Raw genomic sequence first — 20447 nt, 5'->3', positions numbered from 1 at the left:
ACCTAAATAAATATTAGGAGTACACCATAAACCCTAGAATAAACCATTCCTATATGAGAGAACTCAAGCTATAGAGTTACACTCAAGATAGTTGAGGCAACACCTGGATTTGAGGGAGAGAACTATTCTTATAACCAGATGATCATATCATCATTGTTGAGTAGAACCCTAACATAATATCTCAGGCATTCTCCTGGGATATAAACTTTAGAGGCAACCATAGTAGTCCCATCCAAGAAAGTAAATTATAAGTACTATACCTTAGCTGATCAAGACAATGCTTGATCATGAAAGTGAGAACCCCACTTAATGAGAGATCCTTAGGAAGCCAAACCTTGATCATTATAAATTGAGTGATGATCATAAACCGTAAGAACTTGAGGTAATGATATCAAGAACAAGTTGATCATATCTAACCATGATCATGCTCTTGCGTTATGTGAGGATAAGTTAAATCCTAATAGGATAAGTAGATATAATTCACCACATGAAATCATAGGGAAGCAACTAGTAAGCAAACCTAAGATTATATCCCAACCTTAACTTGTGAACCACTGGGTGATCATAAGTAGAATACTACTACATTTATATTCCATTCATCAATTAAAGAACCTAAGGAAACCTTAGAGTCAAACTCTATACTTTTTATGATGAGAAACTATTCATCATTAGAACCAAAGTTAACTATAAAAAGAACCATATCTACTTTAGTTACTTTAACAATGGATTAAGGATAACAATAGTGGAATCAAATAGAACCAATTCTCAAATCCTTAGTAATTAAAGGAGAAAAGAAACAACTAAGCAAGAAACCATATCACCTTGGTTAGGGGAGCTTAAACCCTAGCTAATGCAATATAATGTCATCCAAATTCTATAAACTAGAAGTATATCTCAACCCTAGTTTATGCATCACTATGGTGATCATAATATGAACCTAGTGCACATTTGAGTTCCAAACCACATGCCATTAGGTGAACCTCATTAGAACCCTAGAATTGCTCACAAACTACATCTTATATTTCAATTATGAACCTAAGATTAACCTAGTGCTAAATTATATTATTAAGACCATAGGTGTTGATCAACCACTTATCATTATAACCAAGACCAAACCATGATGAGAGTAATATCTACTCCAAGTAATTCAAAGTGTTATTAAATATAATTCTAGAGCTAACTCTAAAATAGGGTTATGATAAAAATCTAAATGACCTTAACAAATAGGTGCTCACATGAAATCATATGCAACTAACCAACTTCTAAAATAAGAGGTCAAGTACTAATGATAACTTCTAAAAATAATTGAAGTGGGAATTATCAACCATAACCAGTAAAAAGGGAGTTGCATTCCAAATGAAAAAGGAACTTAAAGAACACCTATATTCATGCTTAATTGATATTTTGAATAAGCCCAAAAGTATGCAATATCCTCAAAATAAAATACTTGTCCAAATAGAATACTGGTACATTAGTTAGTATACCAGATCTTGATTGAATTAATATAATTACAAATACCTGCAAATAGAAATTGAATTCAAATATGAATTCAAATAGAAAATATAAAACAGGAAAAATAAAAACAGAAAAAGAAAAAGAAAAGAAAAACTCACCTGGACTTTACCTGGTCGGGCAGCCCAGCACCGCAGCCCACAAGCCAGCCTAGCAACCCAGCATTTGAGCCCAACAACCACCCACGTACCGATTCGCCAGGATAAGACTGAAGATGAGGTCGTCGTCTTCGTCTTCGCCACCGTCGACGTCCAGGAAAGCGCCACGGCGCTGTGAGCTCCACGTCCCGCGTCGTCGCCGCCAAAGTTGACCGCCAGCGCACGCCAGAGATGGTATAAAACGCGTCGAAGCCCTCAATCTCCCTCTCTTTGCTCCATTCTTCCCCAACGACGAAACCCTAGCTCGCCGGCCTCCGTTCACCGTCGGCGATTAAGGCATCCCCGAGCCTCGCCGAGGGTACTCCCAGCACCACCATCCTCTCCTCGTTCTTCTCGTCGAAGCGTGCAAGCTGGGAAGCCCCTGGTCTGGCGAATTCGACCATTTCCTCCGACCACCGCCGCCATGTCCATGGATGATTTCGTCGCCGTCCGAGCTCCATCGACATCCCCTTCAAGCCCATCATCATCAGGGTGAGCATGTGCTTCTCAAGAGCCTCTTATTGCATCCTAGAACGCACCGTAGCTCATTGTCGCCGATGCTCGCCGGAAACCACCGCAGACCATCACCGTCGGCCATGCTCCGGTGACCTAATCGGAGCGGCGCCACCACCATATGGTTCACCGCGGCACGCTGAGTCTTATAGAGCCAGTAGCTCGTCCGCGGGAGTAGCCCAACGCCGGCGTCGTCGCCGTTTGACCGCCGGCTAGAAGCTCTCTGGCCACCGCATCGATTTTGACCACAGTCAAAGCCACCGAGGTAGCTGACGTGGCCTAAGGCCCACTAGTCAGTGACCCTATAGGTAGTTTAACCGGTTATCTTTAGTATTTCTTAGTTAAATTTAATTCCAGAAAATTGCTGTAACTTCAAATGAATTTAGAAAATTCAATTTAAGTCAGAAAAATATAAATGAGATATCAAAATTCTTAGAAAAGAAAAATCTATCCAATAAAAATATAATATGAAATTTTTATTTAAAATAAAAATTTAAGTATTTAATACTTGTTAATTAAGCATTTTCTCTTATTCATAATTGAATTATAAATTCAATAATTAGTAAAAGATTTTAAAATAAATAAAAACCAGTAAAGTAAATAAAGAAAACATTAAAACTAACTTTCCTTATCTGGAACTTATTAAATCTTCATTATTGGAATTTAAAACCTAATTCACAATTACCTTAATTATCAATTATTTAAAAATAATAAAATGCCAAATCCAATATTATTTTCATTTCAAAGTTATTAATAACTTGAACTTTGCAAACAAGTTATTAATTTAAGAATTTTAGGGTAATTAGTAAACCCTAGTTCCATAAGAAAGAAAACTAGAATCTCATCATTTCATGTGGTTCCTAAAACCCTAATCCAAATAGGAACCCTAGCTCCACTATTTCATTTGAACCCTAATTTACTTCTAACCTAAACCCTAGGTTAGAACATATGATCATGGTACTTTCTTTCAAAACATGGAGCCATGATTAGAAATTAAAGACATACCTATGTCCACATAAAATGTAGAACCCTGTCACTACTAAATTAGCATCCCATGTGTTCATTCTAATCAAACCTAGATGATCCAATTGGATCAACCCTAGTCCTCATTACCAAAGATCTCACCCTTACTTAGCATCACACCATGGTGATGAACCCTAAGAGCAAGCCTACTTACTATTTTGCACTACATAACCCTGTTCCACTAAACCTACTAGTATTAGATAATTATTAATCATCCTATCTAGGAACCAACTCTGCTCTACTTAGGGAATTCAAAAGTAAACCCTAGACAACCCCAACCTTAATTGTAATACTTCTTGTTACTTAAGAAGTATGTTCTTCAAAAGTTATTCTTTTGAAGTAAATAAAGAATCATCATCAACCCTGCTTATAAGAACCTGTAAACCCTAGCTAGCAATCACCAGCCAGATGAATCAACCTTGATAGCAACCATGTATAAATACTTGCTTAGGATGCCTAGGCTTAACTCAGCCTTACCAGCCCTAGGTGTCGATGAATCCAACATTATTGGGATTCATCTGATACTTACTCCAGAAACTAGATGAAACCATTTTAAACCATAGAACTCCACAACTTTAATTATCATACTTGTTCTTTATTAAAGAACATGTTCTTCAAAAGTTATTCTTTTGAATTATATATTAAGTAATCATCAACCACGCATTATAGGACTTAAAATTGACAACTGCTCTTTACTTATTATACAGCTACTATTCCTGGTTGTGTACGATTGTTACTATTCATTTTGCCACCTCCTTATAATTCTAAAACAACACAACCCTGAATAAGAACCTTGTTTGTAAATCACTCTAAAAGTGCAACACACCCTAAACCAATCATTACAACTCACTGATCCTAAATCATCGGAGTTAGATCACGCTTAGAGCGATTGCATCTCATACTTATGCATTATTGCATCCTTGCCAATCTTTTAAACATCGTCCTTACCGGACGATGATGCTATTTCAGAATTTAGAGTTATTGCGTATCGAAGACCTTGCCTGCATAATCTTGCAGTCAAGAAAGGCAAGTTCATCACTTGCTCATGTCATTCGAGTATTTTTACCAAATTACTTGCAAAGTACTATGTTATCACTATTGCATAAAAACCAAAACCACTATTTTCATAACTATGAATATGACTATGTGGTGGGCAATGGAACCATGGATTGTGTTGATATGGTGGAGGTTCCATTGCAAGGGTTTATATCCATCTAGGATTAAACAACAAATGTCGTCCAGTGATTATTGTGCCGTAATATCTGTGTTAACCATAAGATCTGGAGTGGGACGGAGTAGTCAAAAGTGTTTCCACCTCTCGTACATCAACGGACGCGCTTTAACGTAGACACTTGTATCTGTCGGGGGCGAGCGGTTGGCTGGGGAAGCCTTAAGTCCCCACGGCATTGTCCGTAGACACTTGTTGCCCGAGGAACAAGCGGTGGACTGGGGAAGCCTTAAGTTCCCCACGGTATTGCGGTCTATGATGGGTTGCAGCTACCGGCGAAGGAGTTTGGTTAACGAGTCCCAAACTGTTGTCGTGGTCGGGGTCCACCCGTAAGTGGGAATAATGGGACCGACGAGGACCCAGGGTCGGGGTATGCAACAAAGGGTGGGTGTGCGAGGTAGCGGAGGAACATGATTGGCTATGACCTTATACCGGGCCTCACACCAAAGGAAGTGTGGACGAGAACTAGACTCGGTTGGCACCAAGGTTAAGATCTCTTATGGGTAAAGCAACACACCTCTGCAGAGTGTAAAGAACCGTGACCTGTCACTCCCTGTTCCGGGACATGGAACTGTGAACGCGGCCGGAAAGGAGCTCCATGAAGTTCTAGTAAACCGGTGAAGGCTGACGGGCATAGTTCTTCTGAATAAAATCAACCTTTTGAAGAAATGGTTATGAAAACTTGCATTGGTATTAGACTTTCTGGTCTAATGCCGTACCTAGTGCATTAAACACCTCTTTCCTATAATGAACTTGTTGAGTACGCTCGTACTCATCCCACTCTTAAATCCCCTGCTTAGATATGGAGGCATCGAAGGAGGATCTACAGTGCAACTCGAAGGCCGAGGAGTCAACAACTACTTCACAAGACAGGACCCTGTCAGAGGAGTCAGATATCACATCCAACAAGGAGAAAACCTAGTTTAGCCATAGAAGGGAACTAGCTTCCTAAACCTAGCTCCTATTTAGCTAGAGTCTATTCTTAGCCTCTGTAATTAGTGAAATACTCTACAAATAGAGTTCGTGATAAGACTAGACTACGAGTCGTTCTTCTGGAGTTTATTTGCAGTTTTACCTCATTGTAAAGTAGGAGGCTTTGATGATCTTATGTAACAGAGTCGATGTTGTAATTCTATAGACATGCCTTGGACCCGCATATGTTTCTGTTGTACCACTCTGAGAGATATAATACCCGTGGAACTGTGTTTCATTGGTGTTATATCAGACTTGCATACTACACCATGCAGTGGTATGCCGGGTCACCACAGAGGTGGACAATCAGGATCGGGTATTAAGCATGCACTTGGTGGAGAGAGAACAATGCCACTGCATATATGTAATTGATACTATTTGTTTCATTATAAAAAAAAGCTGCTACAATTTATATGCAAAATAATTTCATAGTCATTGTAAGATTTTAATTCTTAGGTATTTCCTACAGATCTACATTATTTAATTTTTGAGGACTACAAATCATATAAAATATTTATATAAATCACAATCAGATGGAAATAAAATTGTGCTTTGAGTGTAACTTTTGGAAAATATTCATGTCTAAATGAGAGAGAACAATGCCACTACATAAGTATCAATATCAACCAATCGGGTTGTTGATAGGAGATGTCATTGATAATATTTGTTTCAGTATAAAAATTTACGAGTTACTCCGTACTATTTACATGCAAAATAATGTCAAAGTCATTCTGGGTATTTCCTATGGTTTTCCTGTGATGTGATTAGATTGACTATTATATAGGTAAAAAATATTTTTTGCATGGAAGTTTATATGGTTTTTTATCTCTGAAATTTAGTAGGACACGCCATTGCAATTTGCAATCATGTAGGTGTAATGATGACAGATTAGATACCAAAACTGTGCGACCCACGACAGCTTAGTCACGTTAGATGACCCGAAAAATGCAGGCAAGTGACACTGTAAGAAATGGCTGGATTGAAGAGTATGGTTAGCAAGAAGATATTTTAAAATAGAATCGTAATATTTCATCCATTAGAAATAATAAAATAAATGATACTCTAATGGTATTGGAATGTAAATATATTACTGAAACATGACAAAAGAGAGTAGGATTGATCAATTTAATATAAAAGGTATTGCCTTCTAATAAGAATAATAACATAAAAATGGTCAAATGTGTATATTGCAGACTATCCATGTCTAAGATGTCATGTATTCCCCAACAACATGACAATGTCGTGTAGAAGTGATGAAGAAAATGAGAAGTGGAAAGATAAGATAAGATGACCGAGGACAAGAGGCACGGAAAATGGGCAGTTCGGGGTCCAGATGATTTTTTTTTTCTGATAATAGACGCTTTTATTACTTGGGATGCAGATGAGATATGATCATCTGATCATCGTATCAGCAGACAGTAGATCCTTGTTTTGGGAACGGAGTGCATGCTGAAGCACGAGGCCGTGCTGGATGCATACAGACCATGCGGCTCCAACGATCGCCGCGCTCAATCATGTGCTGAATTGCATCTCCTCAAAACCGGTGCTGGTCGAGATGAGACACGTAGGAACATCAAGACATCAGGTGGTAGAGTAGAGAGACTAAGTGCTTGAATTATGGCAGATGGGGGACTAGAATCATGAAGTAGCTTAATTTCCTTTGGCCGGCATTCATGATAGAACTTGAACTAGAAAGTTAGGATGGCTGATTGCAAAGTGAAGATTAATTGATAAAGCTTTCTTCTATTCAGAAAACAAATATGTTTCCGAAGAGCCGAGATGCGTTAAGAACTAATCCTCGCAGGAAAAAAGAGTTGAATCAGCTGGAGTCTCCCGATAAACCCGAGGTAGCTAGACGTCGTCGTTGCCAAGTTGCCCAGGTCGAGCCGCTGCGTTCGCTGAACCGGCCGCTGCCACCTCGGCGTCAGGGTCAAGACTCAGGAGCGGCCGCCCCGTGCGCGCACGGCGACAGCAGCGCGACCCTTATCCGGCCGGCGGCCGGGGGGATGCACGCACGGCAGGCGCACGGGGCGGGGGACAGTGACGTCCGCTGCTGATACCCATGATTCCGTGGCTAATAATCTGTTGGGCTTTCTTTCGATCAGGTCGGCAAAAACCGCGGGAAAGAGCGGCACGCGCTCGTCCATCATGCCGAATGCCGCTCGCGCGCGCTGGTGCTCCGGCCGTGGCCGTGGATCGCTCCCTCCCTTTGACCGGCCGGCTTGACGGCCTCAAAGTGGCTTTACCCGTTGCACAAGTAGTCCATAAAAAATGAACACGCAACAGCCGATCGTCATCACGAGACTAGAAATCTAAACTAGTCAAGTGGCATTTTCTTGTTTGAATCAAACATGGTTACATGAGTTGGGGAACTAGGGCGGTCCTTGTGCGGCCGACATGGGGACACACGCTGGCCCAGCGGCGCCTCGTACAAGTATACGCGTCCGTGTATGGTCGGCCAGCAAGATTTTTCAGCGGTCTTGTATATAAGCCACCGGGGCTGAAGTTTCTCCGGCTGACTAATCAGGGCATGCGCGTACAGGTGTTAGGACCAAATCAATTTAACCACTAGCCAACATGTTCCCGATGGAGCATCACACGGGCCGGCGTCGACCAGACGATAAGCCATTCCTCACCTCGGAGTCTCGGACCACCTGTTATTCTCCTCTCTAGGCTCTCCTGCGGCTGCGGATGGAACAACGGGAAATGTGACGATCACGACTGCTGCAGCGTACGTATAAACTAGCCGGGCGATCAAAGGGGATGCTTCACTCATCCCCGTCTTTCGCTCGCCTTTCAGTCCCCTATCAACAAGGACAATTCGATTCGCCATCGCCAAATGAGTGACTGTACACAAGAAAGAGAACAATTTACTCGTACATGGTCGTGCAGAGAACACGGTCTGAAAACAAGAGAAATGGACCTGCACTGAATTGCATAACAAAAACTTTGCGATCTTCTGTCCATCCGAATCCATGGCTTCTTCACAGCCGTGTTCTGCTCGGGGGTATTGCCCCACATTAGGCCGTGTGGCTTTTTTTTCTTTCACTGGGACTCTCATTAAGACGTGTGTAACGTACTGCGACTGAGAGCTGAATCATGTGTCCGATGATCATGGTCTGACCAGCAAGCTTATTGCAGAGTGGAACATAACTGAGGCTCCTACTATTTGTGGCTCTCCGGTCTACGGATAATAAACGAGGTTCCTACAGTCCTACTAATACTTGTGGCTCGAAGTGTTTAGGGCCCTAACATCCACCCAAGAGCTATTAAGCTTCCCGTTAAGTCACTTCACGTCAGCTTAAGGGACCGGTTATGGGATACCGTGAATGACGGCCATCCAGGATCGAGGCTCACTCCGGACACTTGAAATTACATTCAGCGCATCGACTCAGTCGCCTCCACGAACAAAGTAGCTCCAGATCAGGCTTCAACAACGATCTCGGCAGATGGGGCGGGTAAGGTGGTGTCGGAGTCGAAGCCGGGATCTTGGCCGCCAAAGATGATAAATATGTGGAATTCGCTATGGAACCACCGTGTTGGAGGTGAGATTGGCGGTGGCCAAAACTCAAGCCTGCCAACCGACAAGAAGGGGATGTTCCCCTAGTACATGACGCGGCCGATCACGATGGTGTCGTTGACCGCTATAGAGTTCAAAGGTGATACATAAACCAAGTCATGCATTCCAAGTATCTGCCTTGGACGCCCACCGGATGCCTTCTTGGACACCTTAGCCGCACTCCGTCTTAGGCTTCTAGTCGTCTAGGCCACCATCTTGATCCTTGAAGGATGGGTCTCTTTGTGGGCCTTACAGCCACACCTCCTATGAGCCACCATGGTCCACTAGTATATGGCCGCGTTATGTGTATATCTATTACGTGTATCCTCAATAATAGCCATCCCATTGCTACTTTCGCTCGGTTTCGATGTCCACAATTTCATCTTGACCTAAAAGCGGTTATATCAACCTTGGATTTCCCGTAGTCGCAAAGGGGCGGTTACGAAATATAGATTACATGAAACAAATAAATTATGTGAAGATTGGAGGGGGAAACGTGTTGCTCGAGTCGGCCCTAGTTTCTCCTTCACCGCCATCAACATCATCATCATCACCATTACCGTCAGAATGAAGATGGAGTAGGTCACCCCATGAATATAGTTTTGGAAATCCCTTGAGCACATAAAGCATGATACCAGGACAGGGATCACCCACTCCATAGGAGATGGTGAGGGTACACTGTTCTGACTTGATCCATGGCTTCAAAGGGGGCAACTGCTTGACTTCGCAGAGCTCTTTGCAATATGAATAGACCCTGACGCTTATGGTGCCTACAACGACTCATAGGATGTGGGATATCCCGTTACGGCTGGCTTTTGGCCCAGAGGAAACGTTAGCATGGAACGCGCTACGAGAACACCATCCATAGTAGCTTTCAGATCTTTGCATAGCGTTCCTTGGCATGTGTCTCCTTCTGGAGTCTTCACCGTGAGGTCCGCGTGCTAGACCCTATTTAGAGGGCTCTCCTTGACCTATACGTCCCTGATGTAGATGTTGTGAAGTGTATATGTGGATTTCCTAGCCCTTTCCATCAGTTCGGACTTTTGGTTCAAGTGGCTAGTGCATGAAGCTTAACATGGTATCAGGTCTCAAGTTCAAATCCTGGCTTTCACATGGTTTTCGCAATTAAGCCTAAAATTGTTGTTGCCCCCCTCTTTAGCCACCGCTGTTTCGGTGTGCTCTTCTTCTTTCATGTGTTGACTTTCTCTTCTCCCGTCACACGCGAGTGGGGGTGTTATGAAGTGTATATGTGGATTGCCTAACCCTTTCCATCAGTTCGGACTTTTGGTTCAAGTGGCTAGTGCATGAAGCTTAACAGTAGAATCACCGTTGCCCTTAAAAAGTTAAAAACTAAGATGTTCGTGTGACAGTTGCATTTTGGACCGGCTACCTTCGGGTGTTGAGCTGGCAAAGCAGCACGTCTGAGGTAATGGCTTGGGTTCCCTTTGTGCGGTCTTCGAGACTCTAGGGCTTGAGTGGTATACCCTAGACTTGGCGAGTTCTTGGAAGTGCATACAAACCATACTAGTAGGTCGAGTAAGCGACTCTTCGGGTTAGTGTTTGTAGAAATGAACTAGATCGTATGGACTATTCGCAATAATATGGTCATCAAGCGTGTCTTTGTAAGACGGGCATATGACTATGTTTCTAATTCTTGTCCTTTTTTTGCAGAAGTGGTACCCGCTCTATAAGCAGCGAGATAGAAATCGGCGGGACGACATGCATGCTTGATGTTCTTCAGGTGGCGACGCACCACTTATGTACGCAGTCCAGCCGTTGAGATGCTCTACAATGTGGAGCTTAACGTTACCTTTGTTTTTCAGTTTGACATGTTTATGATGTTGCCCCGACGGACCTTTTTGTTCGGGCACTCAAACATTGTATGTATATTGTCGTTTATTAATATAGCGGAACACAAAGTCGATTTGGAAGATGCTCAAACATGGAGAAACTCTTATCGAAAGACAAGCTAACATGTAGCTATTTATTTCAAAACACTTATAATTCGTTAAGTTTAAAAAATCTGGATCAAAATCCTAGAGGTACCAATGATGTGTACTACATACATGTAAAATCTCAATGTGAACCACTTTGTATTGTTTCTCCTATTTTATCATTTTTATGTAGCGTAGAATATAAAGTAGTTTGTAACTTCGTATTGAGATTTTACACGTTTATAGTATGAGAGCCCCTAGAGATCAGTCGCCTGAGACTTAATAAGTCTAAGTCGCTGACTATCAGTAGCTTATTAAGTCCTGTACTACTTTAATTTTGGAGTCCAGTTTCATGCGTTCGCATTTTTCACTAGAAAAAATAATCAGTGCAACCATTTAAAACATAAGAATTTTTTAGTAGAAATTTACGTGTAACTGGAAAATATTCAGTTGCAACCAACATGTAAGTGGAAATTCTTAGTTGCGACGCAGGCGTAACTAGAAAAATCTCAGTTGCAATCCACATGTATGTGGAAATTCTTAGTTGCAACATATACGCAACTGGAAAAATCTCAGTTGCAACGCTCATACAATTGGGAAAAAATCAGTTGCAAGTTGCAACCCACATGTAAGTGAAAATTCTTAGTTGCGGCGCGAAACGTAACTGGAAAAATCTCAGTAGTTGCAACATATGCGTGAAATCAGTTGCAACACTCATGCGATTGGGAAAAAAATCAGTTGCAACTCACATGTAACCGAAAAAATCTCAGTTGCAACCCACATGCAACTGAAAATATGCCGTTTACAACACACGCGCAACTGGAATGCGCGGTAAGAGGTTCCATGGGAGAGAGAAAGACGCCTTATAGATAGGAACCATCACCACGAGCACACTCCGTGTGCCTACTCCGCGAGGCCCGCAAAAAACAAATCAGCCCGCTTACGCGTCGGCCCAACAACAACACAAACACACAAAAATAGCCAAAAGTCAGAGCACGAATCTACAAACATAAAATACAAATCTCCAAGCGCTCGACTTAAACTTATTAAGTATCAGGTGTCTGATTTCCAGCAAATCCGTTATAGTAGTATACATCAATTGGCTATCTCTACGGGAGTTTTCAGATTTTTTTAAATAGTTTAAAATGTGATTTTCAAATGTTTAAAAAATACAGAGCTACTCAGTTTAGCCACTCCCCAAAGCTACTCATAAGGAAAGCAGAGGACGAGACGAGAGCACGGAAATATGTAGTTGGGGCTGCAGACGGTGTGATGAGCTGATCATCTTGCAGATCACGACAGCACGAGCGCACATGAGGCTGAACCACTAGGCCGTTGTTCCAGAAACAAAATATGTTTGTGAACATCGTGAGGCTTGCGTCAATTTCTTATGGTCGCAGAGAGAGAGAGTTGAATCAGTTGAAGTCTCCCGATAAACCCAAGCTAGACGTCGTCGTTGCCAAGTAGCCCAGGTCGAGCCGCTGCGTTCGCTGTATCGGCGGCCGTGTGGGCGTCAGGGTCAAGATTCAAGTGTGGCAGTGGTGGACTATCGGCGACAGCAGCGCCACCCTTATTCCGTTATCCGGCCGGCGGCCGGGATGCACACGCGGCGGGTGACGGCGACGTCCCCGCTGCTGATACGATACCACCCCCATGATTCCGTGGCTTGTTAATATGACGGGTTCGCCGTTGAATTAGGTCGGCAAAAACCCCGGGAAAGCGCGGCACTCGTCCATCATGCTCACGGCCGCGCGTTTGTGCTCCTCCGTGGATCTCGCTGCTTTGACCGGCCGGCCGGCTTCACGGCCTCAAAGTGGCCTCTCCGTTTGCGCAACTAGTCCATTTAAAACAACAAAAGGAATGGTCGGAACCGCCGATCGTCGAGGACGCGCGGTCAGCGCAGTGGCTTGGCTTGGCAGTGGCCAGCCAGCCCGCCTGGGATCGATCCCCGCAGGGGACGATTTTCAGGTGTCTCACCGGGGCTTTGCTCCAGAATAAAATCCCCTCCACACATATGTGCCACAACTACTAGCTCCTAGGGACACTCAAATTATGTGTGCTGTGTGTATAGTTCTAGGGTCTAACTTGTGCACTAGTGGTGTGCGTGTGTGTGGTGTGAGTGTGGTGTTGAGTTAGTGCATAAGTTCAGATACTACAACTGTAACACAGATCGAGGGGTCTCAAAAAAAAAAAAAGAACCGCCGATCGTCATCACGAGACTATCAAAATAGTAGCTCTTTGAAGCCAACATGGTTACATGAGTGGGGCAGCATGGGCGGGTCCTCGTGCGGCCGACATGGCGACACACGCTGGCCCAGCGGCGCAACCTAGCTACAAGTATACGTGTCCGGTCGCCACAGAACATCAGCACCTCACCTTATCTCTTGCTACAGTTGAGAGAGGAGAAGAGGGAGTTCCACCGTTTTCCAGCAGAGGCCGCCGGCGAACCCGGGGGTTCTCCACCTCTCCGGCGGCCGCTCCGGCGGCGGGAGGGATGGGGAACCCCGGTGGTCCGTGTCGGGCGTGTACATAATGCTAGGAATAGGTTTTCTGGAGGCGTCGAGCTGGTGGGTGCGATGCCGCGTCAGAGGGTTCTGCCTCAGCTCCGTTCTCACTTCGTCGGTGTCCTTCGGGGCGGCGCCGAGGAGCTGGTTGGCGTAGATTCCTGCCGTCCCGCGTGGGCGGTGAGGCTAGGTCTTCTCGTCTGTCGGTGTCGGCGACGAGAATCGTGTTCTTGGACTGGGTCGGCGAGGCGGTGGCGGCGGCCCAGTCAGAAGATTTTGTTTCCTCGGTCTCGTCTCCGCTGCGGTGGCGTGTGCTCTGGCGTCGCCGGGAGATCAAGGAAATCCGTGTACAGGAGCTCGGCCTGTGCTGCGTGCTTCTCTGTTGAGCGGCGGCTCGGGCGCTTCCGGTGCGATATTTGTTCCAGTGCAGGATGGAGGGTTGGTGGTGAGCGGCTCCGGCGTGTTCTCCCCGAGGATCTCGAGCGGAGGCGGCGGAATCGGGATCCGTGGTGTTCTGGGGATCTCCCCGGCCGACGAGCCACAAGGAGAAGGGCTCCGTCGCAGTGCGGCGGGCTACATCATCGGCTCACAAAGCGTCTTCGTCGCGATGGGGACCTGCGGATTCATGGTCAGGGGGTGCTCCGTTTTTTTCTCCGGCGTGCGCTTCGGCGATGCAGGAGGTTGGACACGGGCGATGGCGAGTTCGTCTCAAAATATCCCAGGGATGGGAGTGTAATTTTCTTATCTTCCGGGGTGTTTTGTGTCGTTGTGCTGGGATACGTGTTGTGTCCGGTAGCTTCGTGTGAGTTCCGGTGTCTTGTACGTGTTTCTTCTGATAAATGAGATGGCGCCGCAACTTCCTCAAAAAAAAGTATACGTGTCCGGTCGGCCAGCAAGACTTTGCAGCGGGGCTGACGTTTTCTGGGCCGACTAAGAGCATCTCCACTCGTCTTCCCACAGAGCCCCCACGGTCACTTTTTTTCATCCGGACGGCGAAAAACGGCCCAGTCAGGCTCCCGGTTCCTCGTTTTGGTCCGGATTTGAGCCTATTTTCGTCCGGACTCCCCATGCCATCCTCGGTTTCCCGGGGGTCTCCCGGGGACTCCGGATAAAGCTAAACCAACCGCCCACGCCCACGTGTCTCCTCTTTCGTCCGGATTCCCCGAGCCATCCTCTTTTTCCCCGAGAAACGCCGCTTGGGGAGCACACGACTAGGAAACTACTCCTCCCCACGCCAAATCTTCCTCCAATCCGGCCGAAAATTTCGCCGGATTTGGGCGTGGGGAGCGCCAACGAGTGGGGATGCTCTAATCCCCACACGCGCGTACGTTTGCTGCTGCTCCGCCTCCTCGCGCTCCTAGTCGTGCCTCGACCACTCCAGCGCGGCGTCCTCGGGGAGGGCGTTGTCGGCAGGCACCAGGTCCTTGAGCGACCTGGCGATCGCCTCCGCCACGGCGGCATCCTCCGCGCGCTTCGCCTCCTCCTCGGCGAGCTTGTTTGCGGCGTCGTTGATGGCGGCCGCGGCGGCCTCCTTCTTCGACGACTTCCTCTTCCGCCCGCGTTGCGGAGAGGAAGGCTGGTCGCGGATGACGAGGGCGCCGCTGCTGCGCCCTCTGGTCGTCGGTGGCGACGCCGGTTCCTTCTTGACGGTCGAAGGAGACGGCCACTCCTTCTTGACGGTGGCCGGCGTCGACCCGCCTGACCTGGACGCCGATCGCGAGCCAGACGAGGAGGAGGATGGGTCCATCCTCCTCGGCATCCAGGAACTACCGTGCCGGCGCGACACGGTAGCCGCCTCCGGCGGCGGCATCCCCAGGACGGGGGAGTTCCCGGCCTCGATGTGCGCGAGCACATTTGCGAGGTTGCGGCCAGGCGCGCTCCACCATCGGTGGCGGCCGGCGGCGTTGTTCCTTGCTGGAGGAGGAGGAGGGCCGTCGTACGCCGCGAGTTAGCGTTCATACCTTCGCCGGAAGAACGCGATCAACGATTCGTAGTTCTCAGGGAAGAATCGTGGATTCGCGCGCTGCTCGTCACTGAGAGTGACGAGCACCTCGTTGATCGCCGCTTCGAGTGCGCCCCCACCCGTTGGCGGCGGCGGGATCGCCCGCAGCGTGGAGGAGCCGTCCCTCCCATTGGTGGAGAGAGCGGCGGCCGAAGCCGTTATTGGCCGTACCGTCGTTCGCCATTGCTGGTTCGTCCGAGTTGGGGAAAGATTTGGGGGAAGGCGAGCGAGGTGAATGCGGGGCAGACGCGGTAGTTCGGCGATAAATAGAGGTAGGTGCGCGTGAAACCGAGGCGACGACATTAACTCGCCGCGTGGAAGCTACGCGGCCGGCGAATGCTGACCGGCGGCATGCTTTTACAGCGCGCGGAAGACGATGCCATGAGGACGACGATCGGTCTCTCTCGCCGACAAGTTGGGGCCACCAGACGCGCGGGATGTTTCCTCGACGTTTCGCGCGCTTTCGTTTCATCCGGAGTCCCCGAGCGCTCCCCGGGGGGGCGGGGATGGCGTGGGCTCGCCGGATGAATTTAGGCCCAAATCCGGACGAAATCGAGGAACTGGGGACGCAACTGGACCGAATAACGCCGTCTGGATTGAAAAAACGTCGCTCGGGGACCTAGTCGGGGAGACGAGTGGAGATGCTCTTAGGACCAAACTAATCAACCGCTCGCCAACATGTTTCCGGCCGAGCGCCACCGTGGGGGTCGACGAGACGATGATAACCTATGGGTTCGCTCGGAACCTCGGACCACCTGTTATTCTCCTCTCCTGCAGATGGAACAACAGCGGGACATGGGATGACCACGACCGATATAGCGTACGCAACTACGCATGAACGAGCAAGAAGGGATGCTTCACTTCTGGCCATCTTTCCCTCCCATTTCAGTCTCCTGTCAACAAAGGACAATTCGATTCGCCATCGGCAAATGGGTACAAGATAGAGAGCAATATGTGCAGAGAACACGGTCTCAAAACAAGAGATCGATGGCCCTGCATGAAATTGCAGAACAAAAACTTTCCGATATCCTGTCCATCGGAATTCATGGTTTGACAGCTGTGTTCTGTTCAGTCTAGCCGTCGCTGCCCTCGGTGATACAGTAATTAAAACGTGGGTAACTTGCTTACGGCGAGTTGCGACTGGCAGCTGAACATATAGTTTCTTTAATAACGGAGCGGCCGAGCGGACATGTGTCCTAAAACAACGGCATAACCAGCAAGCTTATGGCAGAGTGGAACATGACCGTGGTCAATATGATGGGTATAAATATTCTCCAGTGCCGTTTATAGTACATTCGATCAGATGGCCGAGTTGGTCTAAGGCGCCAGATTAAGGTTCTGGTCCGAAAGGGCGTGGGTTCAAATCCCACTCTGGTCACAATTTCTTTTTCTTTTCTGGGTTTCTCGAAACATTCTTTCTCAACATGGTCCTTTTACCGTAAACCTATTTTTCTTCTTTCAAAGTTGGAATCCGACCAATCTCTACGTGTGTTAAGTTGTTTATCTTTTTAGGTTTCACGAAACATTCTTTCTCAACATGGAAGCGCAGTTCAAATCGCAGTATCCCCGCGCCTGTTAAATCTCCTTTTACTGCAAACCTATTTTTCTTCTTTCAAAGTTGGAATCCGACCAATCTCTACGTGTGTTAAGTTGTTTTTCTTTTTGGGTTTCTCGAAACATTCTTTCTCAACATGGAAGCGCAGTTCAAATCGTAGTATCCCCGCGCCTGTTAAATCTCCTTTTACTGCAAACCTATTTTTCTTCTTTCAAAGTTGGAATCCGACCAATCTCTACGTGTGTTAAGTTGTTTTTCTTTTTGGGTTTCTCGAAACATTCTTTCTCAACATGGAAGCGCAGTTCAAATCGCAGTAACCCCGCACCTGTTAAATCTCCTTTTACCGCAAACCTATTTTTCTTCTTTCAAAGTTGGAATCCGACCAATCTCTACGTGTGTTAAGTTGTTTATCTTTTTGGGTTTCACGAAACATTCTTTCTCAACATGGAAGCGCAGTTCAAATCGCAGTATCCCCGCGCCTGTTAAATCTCCTTTTACTGCAAACCTATTTTTCTTCTTTCAAAGTTGGAATCCGACCAATCTCTACGTGTGTTAAATTGTTTTTCTTTTTGGGTTTCTCGAAACATTCTTTCTCAACATGGAAGCGCAGTTCAAATCGTAGTATCCCCGCGCCTGTTAAATCTCCTTTTACTGCAAACCTATTTTTCTTCTTTCAAAGTTGGAATCCGACCAATCTCTACGTGTGTTAAGTTGTTTTTCTTTTTGGGTTTCTCGAAACATTCTTTCTCAACATGGAAGCGCAGTTCAAATCGCAGTATCCCTGCGCCTGTTAAATCTCCTTTTACTGCAATCCTAATTTTCTTCTTTCAAAGTTGGAATCCGACCAATCTCTACGTGTGTTAAGCTAATAAAGGGTTTCAACGAAAACAACACCAAACATTCAGCTAATCTCAACATGTTCGAATTAAACCTACCCGAATTGCTAGTACAACAAGTCACCAACATGTTGGAATTATGCCAACACGAATTTCTACTACAAATCAAGAAAATGAAACACGCTCACATCCAAACAAACAAAAAAGTACCGTACTTCCCCTGCCCAGTGTTCTCCTGGAATCACAGTTGAGACATCACAGCAATGCACCACAGCATGCATCCATTTTTTTTCGAAATGGGGTATATCCCCAGCCTCTGCATCAAGCGATGCATACGGTCTCTTTTATTAGAATCAAAACAGTCTTACAACCAGCATCGTCAAAACAGCATGCATCCATGCCATGGTGGTGGTGTGCGGCGTCGGGCGCCAAGACAAGGAGAACTCGTGGCGCGCTCTATACGAAAGACACGAGTCGAGGCGTCAGCCTGCTGTTAGCAGGAGATCCTAGTCCGAAGCCTCCTAGGACAGTGGGCCGAGCGTACAATACAATTACTATTACAGCATGAACATAGTACATCATCTGGAGCACATAGGGAGGGGATGGGAGCAGATTCTGGAGTTGCAGAAGCAGGGCATCTGGCCATCTGCTCTTCTGCTATTCCTACGAACCGAGATGATACAAGTAAAGACATGTTCCAAAGATTGGCTGATCGACAACCCGATGAGCACAATTGTGAGGCACATCCATTAGAGAGATCACTAGAGGGAGTTTTCTAATGTAGTCTATGATCAGGTCATGGTCATCTCCCAGCTTACTTGAGCAGTGCTGATTGACTTGCTTGTTGCTGCCCTTGTGACCGATAGATTGTCCGCCAGGAATGTGGCCTGCGTCAGTCCGAGAAGCTTCGGCATGTAAAGGTGAAGGCGCCAGAGCTGTGGATGCTCGCACCATGAGATCCAAGTTCACTGTACTTTTTAAACTGAAGGCCAAGTCTTTTGTGTGCACGCCAGCAGTACGTACCTAGTTCCATCCCATTCTTCCAAGATGCATCGGTGATTACTTTTGAATCCGCAACAAGTAAACCAGTCCAGATCGTGGCGCCCTGTTGAATGCTGGTTTTCATGGATTGGAGGCTCGGCTGGGGCATCAATTTCACTGCTGGTTGTAGGAAGGACATCCAACTGTTGGGCCTGAAAAATTGCAGTCGTTGCCCCGATGAACCTGCAGAGGACTACCAGATTTCCATTTAAGAAGGTTGTCATTTCTTCATTTTCAAATACACCACATAAATGTATTAATGTTTGGTAGAGAAGCATGAGGATGGTCCATGGAAAAGAGGAGTTAAGCAACGCTTGTGTGGTTCTGAGTCAGGTCATCTGTCCCTATGCACCGTGCCTGAATAAACCAGGCAGCACGAGCAAAGTCGTGTCTGAATAACAAGTGAAGTTCATCCTCTTCTCTTCCAGAACTGTAGCAGGAAGAACTTGCATGAGTGGAAAATTCGCCTGGTCTCGTACCCTTACCTGTAGGAAGTGCTTTCCGAGAGCCAGCCAAAAGTCTGCACACGTACGTGGGGAAATTTGATTGCTCTTGGTGCAACGCTCTGTTCTAAAGATTCCAGCAACTGCCAAACCCTGTTCGAGCTTGAGAAGGCGAAGATCATGCTGGACGATCTCGGTAAGCAGCGAGCATGGCTGAAGGACACGGCTGATGAGTTTGTTCTATAAATGGCAAGCTCAATCAGGTGAACTTTCATTCTAGCACTTCTGGAAATGCTTCCACTTTGCAGCAATGAATCACATACATTGTTAGGTTAGTGCGGCGCGTGCTAAGCGAAACTGCGGCTGTACAGGCCAAGACGAGATATCGTATGTGAGGTTATATTTTCCGAAAGAAGCAAGTTTGGGTATGGTTGGAACCGAGATAGGGATGTTGAGCTCCTCCCTGGAGATTATGTAAGTTACAAAATAGCGTTTCACAAAAAAATATAAAAATGACAAATATAGCATGTATACTTAGGATTTCAGCAGCTAAAAAATTATCCAGAAAACATGATACAATTCAGACAAAGTCCAAATCACAATCAAAGACAAAGATTTATCGTAGTCTAACATATAACATCAACAATTCAAGAGTCATAGTCCAAAACTAAATGGAGACTCGATGTAGGTTTTGCCAATGATGTGTAGTGAGTTTGTTCAGCAGAGATGGGTAGAGAATCAAAATTTAAGAAAGACAAGTAGGTAACTAACCATCCAACATGCATAATCTAGATAAACAATTAACGAGCCAACAATATAGACAAAGTAGTAATTAATAAAAATTATATGAAATGAAGAATGCATCGGGTCATCATCCGATTCAGAAGAACAACCCGTAGATTGCAGCTCCTCGTCATGAAAAACTGGAAGCAACTTCTTCTTCCTAGGCCGAAAAACTTTCTTTCTTTTTGTTGCAGTTGCAGCTCTTGCTCGTTGTGATGTTGCTTCTTCTTGTTCAACATATACACGTCGTGTGAGGAGAAGTGTAAACTGTCAATGTGGTTCTATGGTTGCCGACAGGTTGAATGACTAGGGTTAAAAATAGGGATTTTGACGGCTGGTGGGGCCAATAGGCCCAAAATGGCTAGTCGGCTGCCATATTTCCATGTGAAAGTAGCGTCGCTACAA

The 20447-nt window shown here is 46.0% G+C and overlaps 1 non-coding gene across 1 annotated transcript; it reads left to right on the top strand.

Annotated features, from left to right (window-relative positions):
• Nucleotides 1-16681: 16681 nt before the first annotated feature.
• On the top strand, nucleotides 16682-16762 carry TRNAL-AAG (transfer RNA leucine (anticodon AAG)). Its single transcript has one exon. It is a non-coding gene; the product is annotated as a tRNA-Leu (tRNA).
• Nucleotides 16763-20447: the final 3685 nt, after the last annotated feature.

Source organism: Lolium perenne, chromosome 2, assembly GCF_019359855.2.
Source record: "Lolium perenne isolate Kyuss_39 chromosome 2, Kyuss_2.0, whole genome shotgun sequence".
In the NCBI taxonomy this organism is placed as follows: Eukaryota; Viridiplantae; Streptophyta; class Magnoliopsida; order Poales; family Poaceae; genus Lolium; species Lolium perenne.
The sequence above is the reverse complement of the archived record's forward strand: the minus strand, read 5'-3'. Positions and strand labels throughout refer to the sequence as shown.